A 20,733-nucleotide genomic window follows, 5' to 3' on the forward strand; every position below is an offset into this window, starting at 1 on the left:
GAGAATTGGGTGCCAGAAACTCTTCAGTTCCAATAGTTGTGCTTACAGGACTCACATTATTCCCCTCCCAATAGTTTGTGGGCTACTTGTGGGTATAAATTACTGTGGGGGCAGCTGTGCAGCATGGTGGTGTGTATGTTATTCTTTCCTTTCCGTCATTTAGAAATGTATCAAATAGGCTATATAACAAGCAAAGTGGGAATGGGAAGGGAAGCCGAGTAGAGAAATAAAATGAGTGTAACTAGTAAAAGGTTAAAATCAGAGCTGCAAACTTCACATCTGGAACTGGGAGTTGAACTCCTTGAAATCGGAGGGTGTTCAGATGTGGCATCTCATCCCATTATAGAGATTAGGGCCATTTGCAAAATGTAGACCTGGATTCAGATTTTGAAAACTCTCCTCCCCGTTGTGTCTCAGAGCTCAGGGATATTTCAATCCAGGGGTTTTGTGTTCCAGTCCATCTATATTACAAAACCATAGCAGCAGCCAGGTTCATCCTGATGCATTACATTGTTCTTCAGACTTCCAGAAAGCCCATGAGATGCCTTTCTCCTCCAACTATTTCTTAAAACATTCCTTTGGCTGTAATTCTCCCCTTGTCTTTACTCCTGGAAGAAATGTATTGATACTTAAAGGGTTACACAATAACTTTATGAGTTGGGACATTGTGAAATCTGCACTCATTAACTTCTCTGTATGGCCATCAGGAATTTTCATTAATATCTCTGACATGGCTGCTATAAGTGATATCTTGGCTTCCAGATGCCCAATGCTGAGGGAGCCAGAGCTTGCACTTGAGAAAAGTGACAGCTTTCAGGTGTATGCACAGACTTTGTACTCTGTCTAGTAAGAAGAAAGACCGTGCTTGTTGTCACCTTCCTCGTGCAGGGGAAAAAAGGCAGCCCCTTTTTGCAGGTAGCCTCACTCGTGACAGTAACATCACGTCTGTTTCTGCCCTTGTCAACACATCTCACTGTCCACAATCACTCATCATCTCCAGACAGACAGTACTGGAGGAGATCATCAATTGCCAATGCAATTCAGCAGATACACTTCATAAATTTTAATTACATTCCCACTGAAAATGAATGGTCAGAAAATATAAAACATCTGCCATCCAGATCATTTACATTTTTCATACAATAAATCATCAGCAACATCCAAAACAATAGATTAAATCATATGGAGCGTGGTAGGTCAAGAAAGAAGAAAAGGCACCCATTGTGTGATCACTGTTTGGACCAAAGCCATTATACAGTGTACAATATCAAGGGAAAATATATATAAAGAAGTAGTTATCATTTGGACTTGTCCTCATAAATAAAAGATACCTGGTCTCATATAGACCCCGTTAATTGATCTATTACTGTGTCTATAGCAAAATGAGAGCTTGTTTAAGTAAAAGAATATTTACCTAATGAAGAAAGGAAAAAGCGATCATTTATCAATTGATTGGCTGGTCTAGCTAGCTGGTAGGTATAGAGGTAATCTCAGTTAAAGAACCATCAGTTAATCCGTTTTTATTAGTATCATGTTCATAAAAGAACCTCAAACCTGTTCCTAGGGGTGACGAAGTTCTGGTGTGAGAATACAGTGCTATACACTGCAGGGAGCAGGTAGAGTCATGGCTTGAATTCTGGGTGAGAGGTCAGGTCTAGACAGTTGTGGAGCAACACGGATGAAGACGCTGATCAAGTGAGTCATCCCATTGAGGATGCACCAGGCTGTGGAGCTGTGGGAATGAGACACTGTTTTTCTTGTATTTCCAGTCCTAAAACTAAAATGATCAAAAGCACCTAAATGACTTAGGAAGCTAAGGTTGCCTCCTGCAGCTGGGAGGCTTCTTCTTCCCACTGTGGGTAGACAGACCTGCGCTAGCTCTGCTCCTAGCATGCTCAAAATAGCAGTGTAGCCAGAGTAGCACAGGCGGCAGTTCAGTACAAGCTCACTCTAACTCCCAGGTACAAACTCAGGTGACTTTCAATAAGACATAGGCTCCTAAGTCATTTAGGCATGTTTGAAAATGTTAAGATGTTGTTGAGTATAAGATATTTCTTTAGAGCTGGTATCATCTTCGTATCATCTTGCATCTTTCTCCAGAGTGATACTATTCTTCCTGGATGACCCCGGCAGCTTTCTTCACAAAGGGGATCTGGCTCAGCGGCCTCGATCCTCAGAGACATTTAGGTGCCTTACTCCCACTGACATCAATAGGAGTTAGGCAGCTCTGTGCAATCAAGGATCTGGCCAGCACCGTAATGCCTGGTGTTTAGGCATCCTGCCACTTGGTGGAATCAACAGTATCAAGTTAAGCAGGGGGAGAGTTAGGTGCTTAAGAATGGGATACACAAAAGCCAGCATACTGAGTGGGGAACAGCTAAACTAAAGGTGCCAAGGAGCGGGGTGGAGCCTAAACCCCACTCTTCTCAGGGAGTTAGGAACCTAATTCCAGGTCAGAGGGAGGCACTTGATCCCAAGTGGAGATCACAGCTGTGAACTCTCTCCTTGAGGTAGGTGTCTAAGCCAGGCCAGCCCTTGTTCACAAAAGGGCAGGGAGGAGGAGCTGCCGCTACCCTTGTACCCAATAGTTCAGTGGATAGGGCACTCACCCAGAAGAGGGGAGATCCTGCCTCCTCCCCACTGCACCCAAATACCCTATAGTCTAGTGAGTAGGGAACTCATATCGGAAGTAGGAGACCTAGGTCAAGTCCCAGTTCTTCTCAGGCAAAGTGAGAGTTTGAACAGGGGTTTCCCTCCCTAGGTAAGTGCTCTAAGCAGTGCCCCCAGGAGACTTCCCACTCCTGGCCCAGTGGTCAGAGCACTCCCGTAGGATGTATGAAAACCAGGTCCAAACCCTTAATTTGCCTCATAAAAGCTGGCACTTGAGCCCAGGTATCTCACTTCCTATAAGATTGCCCTAATCCCTGGGCTGTTGGGTAAAAGGGCGCCACCACTATTGGTTTGTGCAGATCCAGATTCTGATCTTCAAGGCAGCCTCTGAGTGTGCCGACCGATCAGACCTCACAGGTGAGAAAAATGAGGGAACATCTGTCTTGAGGATCCTGCTGAGGCATAGCCACTGTGCAAGGAGTCAGGGCAGCTGTGTGCAAAGCTGCTGGCAGAAATTTAGGTGCCCTGGGAATATAGGCGCTTACAGGAGTTTGAGGGTCTAAGTTTTGGACTTAGGTGTCTGAAGTAGCAGTTAGGCACATAAATCCCTTTTTGGATCTAGCCCCTGTTGTTCTTTGCATAGATAGTGAGTCAGCCAGCCAGCCAGATCCTAGCACACTACACAAAAAACATTCTTGGTGCCTGAAATCCAAAACATTACCCGACTCTCAGCTTTACCGGATCCAGATAATAACTGTTTTAAAAATGGGCTCCAAAGAGTACTAGTGCAGGTTTGGAAGTGTCACGTGAGTAATAAACCCTATACTTTATTCACACGCTTGTGGATTCTTATACATATGAGTAAATCCATAGAGCAGCTGAGATATTTGCAGGCTAGGCGCTAGTGAGATTAGCATGCATTTGTTAACCTCAATGTATTTCATGTTGAATGAAATGGGTGGATATCGGGTATACGCTGCACAAATGTTTATTTTGACTGGAAGTCCTGTCACTTTGTGTATTTATGTGAACTAGAAAGATGTATGCTTAGCCTGAGGAGGTATCTGCACTCTTCAAAAAAAAAAAAAAAAAAGAAAGAAAGAAAGAAGAAAAAAAAAAGAGGCCATTGATGAATGGCTGTAAAAGCTATACTTTTATCTGTTTTATGTTCTTCTAATGCTGCTAAATTGTTGTATATTAGATTAAAAAATAGTTCATCCTGACGTTCTATCATGAGCAAGTCTAGCAATGGTATGTACAATATAAGCCTCTTTCATTTAATGATTTACTGCTGTAAAAATGAAATACAAAATTCTCATAACACATGACAAAACAGTGCGGCTGAGAGATTGCTCAAGGTGTTCAGTTTGAGATTTTAGGCCCCAGTTAGGAATAACAGTTTTTTGCCTTAAAGTGTCTGCATATATATTTTTCTTCAATTACACAAAGACCGGAGTGAAATAGGTAGCAATTGCTCCACCCGCCCACCTAGAGATATTCTATTTCAGACTTAACTTTTTTCCAATGATAGTAATTATTGCAAAATCTCACAAATGTGCTGCAATCATGTTGTTATTCATTACTATATCTACAGTAGCACATAGTACTTTATAGACAAATAAAAGACAGAATGCTGTTTGGCATTTTCTTTTCTTTTCTTCCAGCCACAGTTTATTGGCAGCTTTATTTAGGGATAGGCCAACTGGTTTCAATATATATGACCCCTCCCACCAGTGCTTCTGCCCAGAACTCACCCTGAGCTGAACTTCCCCTCCCTCCCCCCAAAAAACATTTAGTTGTGCACCCTCTGCCCCTGTTGTCCCTTCATGATGATTATTTTTCATTCTCTCCTCTGGCCTTCCAGGTTCCATCCAGGAGCTAAAGTGCCTTACTATCATGCACAGCTTTTCTCACAGTGGCTATGTCTATACAGCAGCCAGGGGCATAACATGCAGGTTGTGTAGACATACCTGGGCTAGTTGTAATCTAACTAGCTTGCTAAAAATAACAGAAAGGATGCAGTGGTGTGGGCTTCAGTGCAGGCTTCACAAGCAAATATGTATCTAGGAGGGCCAGAAGGGTACAGCCTACCCTGGAAGCAAGAAGCACTGGCAAGCTTGCTTTCATGCCATTTCCAGCCAGGGATTCAACAGTGCTCAGTTGTTTTGCAGTTGTGTAAGGGAGGCAGGCTGAAGAGAAATGTCCTTCTTATGGCCTCCTCCTGCAGCCAGACCCAACTGCAGTCCCTATCTCACCACAATGCAGTGTCTGCTCCCTGCTTGCATCTCTTGGGTGTGAGTAGGGTGGCTGCCCCCAATGGAAGTGGACCTCGCTGAACATGCAGAAGGCACTATACTGTACCCCATAAAGCGACATAGTAGCAGTTACACTCCCTCTCCTTGCCAAGGAGCTCCGGGAGGCATTTTCTCTAGGGTTTTCTCACTGCCCTCAAATGTAAACAACTGCCTAGAAGGCCCCACATTTACAAACTTCAGGAAATCAAATCAGCATCTAAACTTATGAGTGCTCATTGAAACTAGGGTGACCAGATAGCAAGTGTGAAAAATCGGGACAGTGAGTGGGGGGTAATAGGTGCCTATATCAGAAAAAGCACTGAATTTCGGGACTGTCCCTATGAAATAGGGACATCTGGTCACCCTAATTCAAACTGAACACAAACAATAAATGTTATGAAATTTGCCCAGACACAGTTGAAGACCCTTTACTGCTTGAGTCGCAAAATGCTCCAGGTGTTAGGAAAAAACATACTTCGTTACCAGAAGGCATATATGTGCATATATGTTTCCCACAAAACAGTGACTATATATAGCTATAACTTCACCATTTTTGTGTGATACACCCCAAAAAAAGTCCAAGCTCCCTCTGCTGCTCTGAACAAAGAAATTAATCAACAAATAGCGTTAATTCTTAAAGGTATTCAATTATTTACAAGTGCCTAATAGTGAGACATTATTGTGTATTAACATTTGTTAGAAGTCTTTTGCATAGTGTTAAACAGATTTAATGTTACAATGTGACAGAAGCCACTTTACTTCTTGAAGTTGAGATAAACTTGGATGACGCACAGACAGCATAGCCAGATGAATTTGGTGATGAAAACATTGCATGGTTGAGTAATGTGGCACTAAAGAATTATAGAAGCTGTAAAATACGTTGGCTTTTATTTATAGCACTGTCTCTGAAAATTGTGCAAATGAATTGTCTGAAACACATTTGTTCTTTTTTATGTTGTAAAGTGCAACTTTGATAAACTAACTTGGAAAACAAATTTCCATGTGAAGTTATTTTCTGAAGGGGTAAAATGAGAAGTGTAATGAGATCCTAGTGTCCCATGAATAGTTTCACAGAGCTCTTGAGATCTTGAACAAACTGAGCACAGAGAAAGAGAGATTGAGAATGAGAGCACAAGGAGAAATCTCTTGCTGGAATCAAATCGAGGCTGAGCCAAATATCTAGTGGAGCATGTTGTGTGGTTATCTAAGTAGGAAAGTGTGAAATCTGTAAGAGCGAGGATAAATGTCAGCAATCTCCCTTCTATTTCATAATGTCTTCATTACTACTGTGGCCCACTTTTGCACCTTGATTTACAGTACAGAGCCTTTCTTTAGCTTCTGCATTAGTCTTTCCCTGTTTCTTTTAATGCATTTGTTTAGAAATTATTTTCTATATCGTCCCAGAATGGGCCAAGTGGGAATGGAACCTTTTCCCTAACATTCAGCCCACATCTTCCAACACTCTCACAACAGGACTGTGCAACTAAAAGCCAATTGGCTATAACCATTTTCTAGAGCTTGGTTATTGTCAGGAGCTGCTCTCATTATCTGTTTTTATTAAACATGCTATGTATATGTAGTTTTTTCTTTTCAAATTCATATGCTAAACCATCTGAAAATAACTCGCAGGGCCAAACTTGAAGTTCTCCTGGGTTTTTAGTCAGTCCTTACTCAGGCCATTTGACATCAATAACTTTCCAAAGTAAATGCTGAGCTAGGCCTTTGAGATTTGATCCATAAAGAGAGTGCTATGATGTTGTGGAGAGCTAGAGCATGACATTTATTAAATTACTGTTGCACACCCAGACTGTACTGTATTTCATTGTAACTATTGGCTAACTACATAGAAAATAACGGTAACACAAATTGCAATACCCATCTTTTACTAAATCACCCTTATTTGTCTATTTGTGTCACTGCTTTGTCCCGCTATTGCAGTGCAGGCTCTTTGTTAATACTTCTGATACATTAGTCTTTATGTCACTTCTTTTACCGCACCACATTTGGGTCAAATAACCATCATTTCCATAGATGGAACTGTAAATGTCCAATCTGTAGGCTTTGCACATATAGTAGTTGATTAATCAGATGTACTAACATGGGGCCTGATGTCTCTCCTGGCAACTTCACCACCTCAGTAGTTTGTGTTTTTCAGTTTTAAACTGGTAAAATTAAATGTCTTTAATAGCTTATTACTGGACTCCTTAACATGACAGAGAGATGGTGAATACAAACAGAGCACTTGAGAAATCAGAGTCTGTGGTGCTTGGCTTTGCTCATGGATTCTTCCATAATGTTCATAGGATCATAGATATTAGAACGGACAAGACATTAGTTGAAATTGTGGTACCATTGAAGTCAATGGCAAAATTCCTATTGACTTAGGTAAAGTCAATTTCACTTGTGTCATCTTTTCCATCCCTTTCTATGCAACGCTGTTCACTGCAGTCCAGTATGTTATATGCCAGGTTACTGATAGCTCCTTGAATCAAAACTAGAGTTTTATTGATCCCTGTATAAGTTTTCACACAGCACTGCCTAAACTCCCCAAGCTCTATGTTAGCATGCACTGTGCTTATTTAAAACTCTGGGGGCAGTTTATTGTTACCAATAAATCCTAGTCAGGAATATGAAAGGGATATCCCTAGGATATTGCACATCCCAACTTTAAATGACTCAAAACTCTCACCAGATTCATGAAAAGTTCTGCTTTGGCTCTCAGACCTTTGGAGTGATTCTGTGCTTGTATTTTATGGTTGTGTGTGTGTGTGAAGCCATGAGCTTAATCTTTGGCCCTAGATCTAGTCACTGTGCATTGCTTCAGCAATGTAAATAAACCAGAAAGTGACCCTAAAGGGGCAGCTGAATATTTCTCCTGACACAGGGACTCATTGGACTGGTAGGGCTGCTTGTGTAGGCTGTTATACATCATCTGCTTCTCTACCACCTCAGAGTAGGGGGCAGGGGGAAGTGGAGGAAGGTGTGGTCTAGATGTGGGAGGGGGCAAAGCACTATGTATGGTACTCTGCCTGATCTTTATAGAATTGCTGCAGTGGCCGTAACTAAGAGCAGCCCTTGGCTGTCCTAAGTTTCACTTGGGTCCATTTTGGACCCTGGCAGCCCAGGACCAGCTGAGCAGCAATATGACTTAGACATGCCTTTCTACTCTGCTCTCTTCAGCTGTATCAAGCATAAACTTGGGATGGCTAAGCTTAAGTCCCATGATTCTTATTTTCACATAGTTTCAAAGTAATATCACATGGCCTCAAGGGCTGTGAACTTTCTGAAAGGAAATCAGCAAAAATGTTCACATCAACCCCTGAGAAGCATAACAACCAAGTGTTACAAAACTTTACAAGCATAAAACCAGTAGACTCATAAAAAGTTCTGTGGAATTCCATGAATGGGTATCATAAATCCATTTCTGGACTTCAGGCAGTAATTAAAAATCCAGCAAAAGTGTGAGGTAATCTGTTGTTCAACAAAACTCTATCAAATCAGATTAGACATTAATGCCATGAATTATAATGCATTTTCATAAACATCCTCTCTCCCCTTGTTTGAACTTTAAGGATCAATCAAGTAGCACATGGGGAACATGACCTTGCTCTCACTCCTAATGAATTGTTGTTTCACTACATTACTTCACTACCTTCACTACATTCACTACTATGATCCTTGGTGTGAATCTCATAATTAATACTTGTGGATCTCAAAGGAATGTGAGGAAGGATCTTCTCGGCAATGGAGAGGAGGGCAATACCTTGGTAATTCTTGCACATTGACTTGTCCCCTTTCTTAAAAATGGTCACAATACTGGCATTTTTAGGTCAGGTGGGATTTCCTCATTAACCCAAATTCTAACAAGAAGTTGGTGAAGTTTTTGCACGAGTGCTATTCCACCAGCTTTGAAGACCTCCACAGGCATGTTATATGGGTTGTTTCTCTCCTCCCTCTTGCTGAAGACTTCCTTCCAGAATTCCAATGTGGTTTCAGACCATCTCAGGGCACCTCCGACAAGATTTTTGTTGTATTAAAGATTCAGGAGAAGTGTAGAGAACAACACCAGCCGTTGTTTATGGTATTTGTTTGATCTAACTAAGGCCTTTGATTCCATAAATCATGAAGCATTATGGAAGGTGCTCTCTAGGTTTGGTTGTCTATTGAAGTTCATTCATGTTCTCAGGCTACTTCATGATGGAATGATTGCCACTGTCCTCTATAATGGGTTAGAGACAGACCCATTCACCATGCATACTGGTGTTAAGCAGGGCTGTGTTATTGCTGCAACTCTTTTGTCCATCTATATTGCCATAATCTTGATTTTTATTCGTGACCGCCTTTCCTCTGGAATTGGGATTGAGTATTGCCAGATGGTCGGCTTTTCAATTTGCGGCATCTTCATTCTAAAACTAAGGTCACTAGGACTGTTGTTACCGACCTTCAGTATGCTGATGACTGTGATGTCCTCGCACACACTGAGGCTGACTTGCAATCCACCTTAGATCTCTTCTGAGATGCCTATCATTGGGAAGACTAAGGTGCTCCACCAGCCTGCCCCAGCAGAAGTTTCCCTCTTCTCCCACAAATTGTCATTGGTGATGAACCCCTAGAAAACATTGAGCATTTCCCTTACCTTGGTAGCCACCTCTCCCAGATAGCCAATCTTGATGTGGAGATCGAACACACGATCCATTGTGCCAGCACAACCTTTGGAAAGTTGATCCATCATGTCTTTATTAACAGAGGTCTGTGGATGAAAACTAAGATCCTGGTCTACAATGCAGTAGTCATTCCCACTCCTCTTTATGGGGGTGAGACATGGATGACATATCGAAGCCATCTTAAGCGTGTGGAGTGGTACCAATAGTGCTGCCTTAGGAAGATTCTCCGTATCAGATGGGAAGACCATTGCACCAATGCCAATGCTCTCTCTGCAGCTAACATCACCAACGTTGAGGCAAGGATTATGAAACCTCTTCACTGGGCTGGTCATTGTGTGCAGATGGCTGATACTCGTCTTCCAAAGCAAGTCCTTTTTTCTTAACTTAGTCATGGTAAGAGGACCCACGGGGGATAGAGGAAATATTACAAGGACACTTTGAAAGCATATCTTAAGAAGGGAGGCATTGATCCCACAGACTGGGAAAAGCTGGCTGGCAATAGATTGCAATGGTATCACACCATACATCAAGCCTTAGCCCGTTTTGAAGAGAGTCACCTTGCTCAAGAAACAGCAGAGGAAATGGACTAGTAGTTTTGCTCTCTCCAAGCAACCACCTGTCATACACGTGGAAAAATCTAGACTCCTCAGCCATCATAAATCTCATCAATGACTTTCCACCTGGCAGACATCATTCTCGTATCAAGGGATAGACCACAAGTCATCATTGGCTATCAACAATGAGCCCTAGATGGTTTCAAGATGCTAAAGAAAAGCTTAATTTCTCTTGTTCAAATGCAAGAATCTCTTTTCTACCAGTCATCTGACATTGCTATTCAAGCTTACTTTTCCAAATCCTGGCCCCATAAACACTGCTCGCACCATAGAGAGGGAGAGATGCAGGATTAGGGTAAAGCGTCTCTGAACATGTTTTTTTTCCTGATGTTCCCATTTTTTAATGCTGCTAAACCATATATTTTCTTTTTGAAGGGTTTGGATTAGGACAAGATACATAGCTTCCCTTATTACTAAATCCATAGTTTTCCTTGTTCTGTTTTTTAACATTTGGGCCAAGTGGCAGAAACTAAATGTTACATTGTCCAAGAGCCATGTTACATATTCCTAGATATCTATGGGTAAAATCACATTCCTAGAAATCCATGCTTGACGAACAAGGCCCCTTTGTATGAATGTTCTGCATGCAGTCAAAGTCTCCAAAACTTTCTTTATCACTTTGGAAATACTTAAATCAGTTATCTTCACGTTAGCAGAAAAGCTGAAATCCGTGCAAATGACAAGAAGTGAAGTCTGGCTAGCCCAGGGCTTAGAAGAACATGGCTCTTCATTCCAATATCAGCAGCATTCCTAATGCTTAGGATCCCTTTGCTTGGTAGTTCTGCAGAGCATCAGAATACTGTAAATATGCCATTGGCAAGGCTGCTGTGTTCTAGCACCAGAGATGTTGTGTGCTTATCTTGTGTACACTAGTGAATAGAAAGTAACCTCAATATGGAGTAAGTTAGAGCATCTGGGCTTCCCCATTCTACTACTACTCTGAAGACGTTGACTGACCCATTTATTTTACTGAGCAAATAAATTAATAACCTATTCCCATTGTAAGGTTCTTGTCAATTTTCTCACTGTATAGACAAGATGTGTTCATTCGCAGGCAACAGTATGATACATCTTATATGCGGTTTGTACAATTTTGCCCAAATACAACATGGGAAGTGACTGCTTAGGAAGGAGTACTGCAGGAAAGGATCTGGGGGTTATAGTGGATCACAAACTAAATATGAGTCAACAATGTAAGAGTGTTGCAAAAAAAGCGAACATCTTTCTGGGGTGTATTAGCAGGAGAATTGTAAGCATGACACAAGAAGTAATTCTTCCACTCTATTCAGCACTCTTCTCAGCACTGATATGGCCTCAAGTGGAGTACTGTGCGCAGTTCTGGGCACCACACTTTGGGAAAGACTGGGGAACGTCCAGAGGAGAACAACAAAAATGATCAAGAAAACATGACTTATGAAGAACAATTGAAAAAATTGGGTTTGTTTAGTCGGGAGAAGAAAAGACTGAGGGAGGACACAAGTCTTCAAGTACATAAAAGGTTCTAATGAAGAGGAGGGTGATAAATTGTTCTCCTTAACCATTGAGGATAGGACAAGAAGTAATGGTCTTAAATTGCAGCAAGAGAGATTTAGGTTAGACATTAGGAAAAACTTCCTAACTTGAAAGGTAGTTTAAGCACTGGAACAAATTACCTAGGGAGCTCGGGGAAGCTCCATCAATGGAGGTTTTTCAGAGCAGGTTAGACAAAAACACCTGTCAGGGATGGTCTAGATAATCCTTAGTCCTGTCTCCGTGTGGGGGACTGGACTATCGAGGTCTCTTCTAGTTCTACATTTCTGTGATTCTATGGCTACATGTGATTGCAGCTTGTGTAGGCATACCCGAGCTAGCTTTAAATCCGGCTAGATCAAAGCTAGCTTGAGTAACAGCAGCAGTGGGGCCATGGCAGCAGCCGTAGCAGCACGGGCTAGCCTCCGGAGTACCACCTCACCCAGAACCCTGGGTATGTACTCCAGTGACTAGCCTATGCTGCCATCCTACCACTGCAACTACACTGCTGTTGTTGTTTGAACTAGTTTTGATCTGTCTAGATCCAAGCTAGCTCAGGTGTGTCAATCTTATCTCCTGATTGTGGCAAAGACATAGTTGGTTCTAGATCAAAAGCTAACTCAGTTCACTTGCAGAGTGGCCGGAGTAGAGCCCAGAGAAGCTGGAGACAGCAGCCTCTGAAGCACAGCAAGATAGAGAATGGAAAGGGATAGAGTGACAGCCTGCAGGCCCGGGGAAGCAGCATGGCTCCTTAAGGCAGGAATAATGATCTTGGGTCTTTAAAGAGGCAGTAGCCAGAAGGAGATCCTTAAGAGGGCAAGAGCTAGATCTGCATTTGGGTGTTGGGGGACCTGCATTTGATTCTGAGCCTCTGAACTGCTGGCGATGTTGAGCAAATCACTACTTCCCTCTGTCTCTTTGTTTCCTCTCCCACATTTTACCTGTCTTCTCCTGCAAAATTGTACTTTCTTCAGGACAGAGACTATCCCACTATGTGTGTCTAGCACCTTGGGGCCTTCCTCACAACTAGGGTTTCTAAGTGCTACCATAATACAAGTAAATAACAACTGGGAAGGCTGATCAGCTGTTAAGGAGGCACGACAACTTTGAAAAGAGAAAGTCAGTTTAGGTGACAGCACTTAGTCTTTAAAGTCCAAACCTGTTTCCTCTTAAGACAAAACAAGACAAAGGGAGGGAGAGAGCAAAAAGAATTGGAACAGCTGAGAAAATTCAGGATCTGTCTCTGATCCTTGTTGTTCAGGTGCTGGAAGATCATAGAAACTGCTTATACCTCAGTTAACCATTCCTGGACCTGGCTTTTGCTCTTCTGGCTCTGTGAAAAGATTCATTCTTGTTTTGTTCTCCTTTTTCTCTGGCCAGGCTGTGGGAAGCAGTTTTTTATTTATTTATTTTTTTAACTGAAATCTGGCATCTTGAGAATCTGCCAAACTGGCCACAGAAAAGTGCTTCAAAGTTAGATTTGTCCTGACTGGTTGAGTTAGAGTCTTTCAGTATAGACTGCAAAAAGAGGTGCTAGGAAGGAGGCAGAAGGGATACGGTGGGTGAGGATAGCAGGAACCTTAGGTTCACCTCTCAGGTGTTGCTCTGAGTCAGGACAAGGTCATGGATATGGTGATGTCCTCTGATTCCCTCTCCTCAGCTGGTCTGTTCAGATCCTCTTCCAAGATCAGGTGATAGTAAATTCAAGGTGATAGTAAATTCAGTATCCATAGTAAATTCAGAATCTGGCATTGGTGGGACTGTGCTGTGGCTGCTGGCTGTGGTGAAGACACTGCTGCCCAAAGCTTAGTTCATTGCCAAGCATTGTTATGAACATGCAAGGAATGTTTTGTTGTTGTTGTTTTAATATATACACATAGGAAAAAAAGATGGCTGAAATAATTTTGTTCAGCAAAATTCCCTTCTATGATTAAACCAAGAATGGAAACTTCAGCACCAAAGAAGTTTGCTTCAGGAAGTTATGTGCAGTTGGGTGGGGATGGAGTTTATATATAATCCGTCAACTGAATTAGTACATCATGGCTCTATCCTGACACACTAAACAAACAGAGCAAAGTTGGATGGGTCTGTGTGTCACTAAATAAATACATTCAATTATAAATGAGTGACATGGGTCATTTAAGGCAGTTGTTGGTTCAGTGCTTTTGTTTTGTAACAGTTTGGTAACTTTAACCTTTTTAGAATCAAAGGGACTATTTCACCATTGCTTTGCACCTTGTGTAGTCACAGTCTCAGAAATTCAAAAAGCCACATTCCGATGTGGCGTTCCTTTGTACTCGTTTTGCAAAAGTGGAATGACTTAAGGCCTGAACCAACTCCTTTTAAGTCAGTTGGAGTCTTTCCACTGACTTCAGTGGGATGTGGATCAGAGCTTTTGGAAGGTTCAACTCAGTGGAGAATCAGGGCTAATGTTTCTAGCTCTTTCTTCTTTCTCTATCTGCATTGGTTTATTTCTGGAAAATCAAATAAAAAAGTTTAATCAAAAAGAAAGTGGGAAACAATATAAAAATACTATGTAGCTTCTGAACAAATAAAGAATAAGTGAAATAGAAGCATATTCATCAAAATAAAAGTCAATACTGAAATAAAGTTGGCCCCTGTTGGTATATACAGTATATGGGGAAAAGAAAAAAGGGGGGGAAAGCATTTATAGCAATGAAAGTTTTTATGAAATAAATATATTTCAGAATATTAAAACAGTAATGGAGTCTACTCATAAATGTTATAGAAAAGGGGGAAAACTATTGTGTTTAACTTACATGTTTTTCTTTCTCTGTAGTGAGAATAGTTGTGAGTAAAGCATAAAATTGGGAGTAAGATCTGGGTTCTTTTTCTGGCTATGCTGTAATCTTCCTGTGTTATCTCAGACAACTAACTTAGCCTTTCTGTGCCTCATTCCCCCGCTCTGCAAAAATGGGAATAATACTACTTCCCTTGCTCCAAGAAGTGGTGTAAGGATTCATTAATTAACATTTGTAAAGTGCTTTGAGATCTTCAGATGGAAGATGCTATCCAAGTGCAAAATATTATTATGAACTATAGATGTGATATACTACTCTTAGTAGCCATAGCACTATTCAGAATGGCACCAGGCACCTTTTCAGAAAGGAAGTTAGGTAGGTTGCATATGTGACCTTCTACTTCAACAGATCACTGAATACCCACATTCTGTTCCGGTTCTCAGACCATGTCCAGTACCTTCCAGAAGTGCATTGACTAATGGGCCTACCATCTGCCATGTGTTCGTTCTTTCTTCAGAATTAGAAGTACCCAGATAGTTCTGCATCGTATGGATAAGGTTTGTAGATAATATGTATATCTCTGTGTGTAAACAGTGGGAATTTTGTCTTTGACGTCAGTGGAGACAGGATTTTTACACTCTGTCTGTCTGTCTGTCTGTCTATATATCTAGCTGCCTGACACAGAAGGACAACTAATTACTGAATAATAATGTATATTTTGCTGTAGTAATGTATACTGGTTGGACTACACGGGGGGTCCGGCCACAGTCTTTTGCTGTTTACCATGTTGATGGATTATATCAGCAGGAAGATCCCAATGGGAAACAGTGAGAAGCTGCTATATGCAGATGATAAAGCAATAAGGGCATCCTCAAAAGAAGATGTGAAGGAAATAGTAAACCAGTGGTATGAACAGGTAAGCTGGCACTAGTTGAAAATGAGCATGGCTAACACTAAAGTCATGTGGGTCAGTAGAAGTGCCATGGTGAAATTGGACGTAGAGGTTAATGGAGTAAGACTAACCCAGACTGAAGAGTTCAAGTATCTTGGTGTCTGGTCATAGAAGATGGTGAATTTGAAAGTGAGATACAGTCCAGACTGGGGAGTGCGGGAAGTGTGTGGAATAACATTTCAGGGTTGTGTATAACAATTGTATGGCACTGAAACTGAATGCCCAATGGTATAGAACATGGATGGGGCCCTGCAGTGCTTTATGGTGCAGAAGTATGGATGATAAAAAGATTTCAGGTTCAATGTCTGCAGGGGTTTGAGATTAAATGTCTTCATGCCACAAGAGGAATTACAGAAAGAGACATATTTTGAAATGCAAGTATTAGGATGGAAGTCAAAATCTATGATGTGGCAGACAAAATCCAGAAAGATTCTGTTCATGGTTTTGGATACATGAAGAGGATGAATGAAGGGGACCTGGTGAAGATAGCATAGCAGAAGAGAGTGGTAGGAAAGAGACCTCAAGGAAAGTTGAGGAAGTGCTGGATGGATTGCATCAAAGAAAATGGTAGGCAAGTGGACCCTTGGTGCTGCCTCAGACAGACAAATATGGTGGATGCTTGCATGGTGACCTGACTTCAGTACATGGGATAAGGGGAAGAAGAATATGTTTGTTTACATTATGACTTGCTGTATCAATTCCTGCGCAGTGATAAGGCAGTGGGCAACTGAAAGCCGTGGGCCTGAGTATGTTGCCTTGCACCTTGTGTAGTCACTTACATGTGTGCAAAGTAGTACACGAAGTAGGGGAAAATGAAGTCCCTTGATTTTTTTCTCCCCAAAAGCCATCTCCAGCGGTTTCTTTGTTATGATTAAATCTAATGAGAAACAAACATTTGGAAACTCTTGGCTGCCTGGTTTCCAGTTTGCCTCAGTAGATTCCCTGAATTTCCTTAGATAATATTTCAAAGAAATGCAAAAGAAGACATTTTTGCAGATCTCTACCACAAATGTAGTTTCTGACCAATTTCTATCATTCCTGCTTATGTCACTTCTGCTAGGAGTGACACATTAATTGATTATGTTGCTGTGTTGTCTTCAGGAAATGTTGTGGCATTTTGCTCCGGTGAGGATGCTGAACAATTGATATCTAGGTCCTACAGGCTTCAGTGCTGTGCATTCACTCAACACATTCAGTTCTGTCTCCTAATTATCTTTGGTAACTCACATACTGTTACCTCTAGCAAAGGTACTGTCAGGAGGTTTCAATTCAAACATACCTGATGAAGGCATTTCTTTTTCAACCTGACTCTGCAATGTGGCCCCATAATGTATGCTACCTAGTCTCCAGTGTCAAAGATATTATGTTAGCTCAGCACAGTATGCAAAAATAACTTTCTCTGTACGTGCCTTTTTATCCAGTAAGATAGAGAGAGAGAGAGCCTCTTGGTGAAGATACTGCTGCTCAAGTGAAGAATGGAATTAGGGGCCCGAATGCAATGGGAGGCAGAATAATATGCCAATGTCATGATGTTCTAACATGATAAATTGTCCCCCCCACAGTACACAGCAGGGATTGCGTTACACCTGGTGCCTGTGATGACTCTCCTTTTCTCCTCCCCTTTTGAATCTATTATAGCAGGACTTCATTTCATGTCTGATTTCATAACTTGGGCATTTTACAGAAAGATGTGTGCTTTGCCTTGTGAGCAGGTTAACAATTGCCTGCAGAATGCCATTAGCAAGAAGATTTAACTGGATAAACTCAAGTGATGTGAGTGAATATGCATGCTCCATTTTCAAGTTATGAGCTTATTTTGATATTTATGTAGTCTCATAAAACATGACAGGGATGTATTAATATATTTACTTTCATGGGACAACTGCATATATCCTGAAACCAATGCCATTATTTTTGTTTTCTCTACTTGTTAGCCAATAACGTATAAATTATTGATCACGTCCGCTCAGGCTCAGCAAATCTCACAATCAGATGTGACTTTTTTAATGATTGAAATAGTTATTTTTAAGAATTTGAAAACAGTAATTTATTTCCCGGTCCTATGCTGAAGGACTTCTTTTAACCTTCTTTTTAACCATAAATATATATGTGGTGGGCCATGATGGCATATGGGTAGCTTTGCTGCATAATCATCTTCTTACAGTGCTAGCACTAGGGGCAACACTATTCAGAAAGAATCATTTGACTAACGATGGTATTGACACGTAAGACCAAATTCTGTCCTTACTGCAGCCTCTTTGGCTTTGGTTTGCACAGGTGTGATTGGAGGTAAAATTTGGCCTGTAGAGAAAGCAGTTGGGTTCCCCACTGATTTAGTGAAAGCGAGAATGAGGTACTCAAACTCTCTAGTGCTACAGTTGTGAAGAGAGAGTTGGATGAAGATAAAGAGTGGGACATTTCAACTAAGTAGGAAAGAGTGAATAAAGGGCGTTCCATTTAGGCTCATATATTGGAAGATGTTCTTCAACACCAATACCACTTTGGTTGTAAGACAATTTTTAAAATGTCTGTTTGTCTTGACTTGTATTGGAAAATGGTATTCTATGTGTAGAATTTGGAAGAGCACTGGATCAAACCAATTTCTTTTGTTTTAATCACCTTTGCATAAGCACAAGACCTGTGGTGATCCAAATGCTTCAAAATGCCTCAAACAAATTATTTGTAACCCAATACAATTATTGTGAGTTTGAGATGAGATACTGGTTTTGAAAAGCTAAGAATCCCAAATATGTATAGGGATAACTGGAGAGAAGGCGAATGAGGAGGGAGGGAAAGAGTGTTTAGTGTTGTCAGACAGCCACAAGACTTTTGAATTATTACACTGAAAACTGAAACTGCTCTATCAAAATTGATGGAATGCCATGTAAGGTTGTTCTCCCCTGTACCTTATATCCAAAGTTTGCACTTTGAAATGTATTTATCTGTAATTCAAACCTAGAGGTCTGACTCTGAATGACCTTGAGTTATTTTTTTAAGCCGTCTCTGTTTACGTGACTCTATGCATGATGACCCTTTGGGCATTGGAGGACTTGTTGATGTGCTTTGAAATCAAAATGAACACCAATAAAGCCTGTATGGTAGCTCTTGTAAAGTTGTTTTTTTAATCCAATAAAAGATCAAAGAAAATGTCCTGTGCTGTTATTATGAAAGTGTGCAATAGAGACTGTGTGGCTAAGGCAGCACGCACATATGCTTAACATTATTAAAGCATGCATGTGTGTGCATGTGGGTTTTTTATTCTTATACACACACACGCATGCATCTGGAAACATTCCAGCAAAATCATCACAATTCATCATATATTGTCTTTTTCCCCCTTCGATTTCAAGATGAAAGTTTTCAATACTAATGCTGCAAAGTGGGTATTATGTTGATTTATGCTAATCGGTTCCATAGATGCTGTCATATTATGTTGTTAAGTGATGACATTGGTGAAATAATGCTGCTTCTAATGTGAACAGCCCACTAGCCCCAGAGTGAAAACAATAGGGGAGCCATGCATCTTCATCTGCTTTTTCAGAGTAAATTCTGAATTTGGGGCCTCATCCTCCACTCCTTCAATTCAGTAATTCTTTATTGGCATAACAAGCTATGCAAGAGATGCTGAAGTGTAAATAAGAGACAGCCCTCATGTGTCTGTCAGAAGCAAGGACAATTTGATTGCTTTCGATTATGTGCTCATGTAATGATGTAAGGGGGCATAAGAAATTTGTTACACCCCTGTGTGGGCTAGCTAGCCTTGAGTCCTAGTGCACATGTGTAAGGGACAATACTTCCGCCACTGTCTCCCCCCCAAGAAAAGGTGGGTGGATAATGGGCAGAGAAGGACAGGGTATGGACTGGGTCTTGGCTCTACTCACAGGCCACAGTGGTTGGACTAGTGTGGGAGCAAGAAGAACAGGGACAGACTCAGTAAATTACTACTCCTCTACAGCAAAGATTAGTAGAGGAGGCAATGTGACTCTTGCTGTGTCTCTGAGGACATTGCAATAAAAGACCCATGGCATGGCTACAGCAGACTCTGGCTCACAGGACTATAAAATTGTGATGTAGATTGTCTGTTTGGAATCTGGGCACTAAGACCCTGTGAAGAGTGAGGGTCTCAGAGCCCAGTCTCCAATCTGTGCACTAACATCTACACTGCTATTTTTTGCCCTGTAGCCCGAGCCCTAGAGTCCAAGTCAGCTGACCCAGGCACTGAGACTTGGTGTCATGGGTTTTTTATCGCAGTGTAGACATACCCTCATTTACAGTGTCTCATGTCTATACTATGAACTAGGAGTGTGACTACCCTGCTTGTGTAAATCACTTAAGTTAGCTACCACCCATGCTACCATGGCTACATTGTTATATATACTCATGCTAGAGTGAGACTGTGTATCCGAGCAGGGGACTCACTCATCTAGCTCATAGTGTAGGCGTAACATCACTTTAGAGGTACTCTTGCAGTGGGGCAGCTTATGTACCATCTCTTGCCAGGGTGGTGCCTAAAGTCACAATTTAGCCCTGTGTGGTTGAGGATTTATAGCCTGTGTCCTAATTCATTTCAAATCGGAATTTCAGGGCCTAAGGTGAACAAACATGGTTTAAAAGCAAACAAAAAAACCAAAAACCAACCAACCAACCAAAAAAACAAACAAACCCCAAAACTGCAAAATTTGCTCAGTTCATTTTTTTTGTCCATTTTATCCAGTTTTAATTATCAATAGTACTTCACAGTAAACTATACTAGTAAATGAAATGTAGCTGATGTATAAATAATGGAAACAGAGTAATATGAAACCTCCCTACAGCATCTGCTATTACATCTCAGCTGAGGGATAAGGAAAGACTACCAATTTTTTAATGCAGATTATAAAGCATGTGGTGTGGTGAAATGCAAATTAGCAGAGGTATGTGGTATTTAAATTTTTGTGAGTGCCATTTCCTATGACAGGGGTACAGCCTTATGGGGTAAATGCATCCCTAGGATTTATGCAGGTGATTTCCATTGGCTTCTGTGGGAGTGCTGTGTATACATTTAATGTTTCATGAACTGTTAATAGGACTGGGTGTTTACATTTACCCTTCGTGAATATATGATCATTCCAATTGATATTCAACATCACTGTAATAAAACATTGTACTGTTTTAAAAATGATCAGGTAGGTTATGGCTAAATTAACATGACCTTCGCCCATCTACCTGTCGTGAAATTTCACCTGAAAGGCTGGACTCCAGCTGGGTCATTTCTCATCCAGAGCAACTCTAGATTTATTGTCTAAACCCAGGCTGAACTCAGTTCTCTGCTGTTGATCACTATATTAA

The sequence above is a fragment of the Emydura macquarii genome, unplaced genomic scaffold (assembly GCF_026122565.2).
Source record: "Emydura macquarii macquarii isolate MOO-44397 ecotype Brisbane River unplaced genomic scaffold, CSIRO-AGI_Emac_v2 contig_431, whole genome shotgun sequence".
NCBI classification, from domain to species: domain Eukaryota; kingdom Metazoa; phylum Chordata; order Testudines; family Chelidae; genus Emydura; species Emydura macquarii.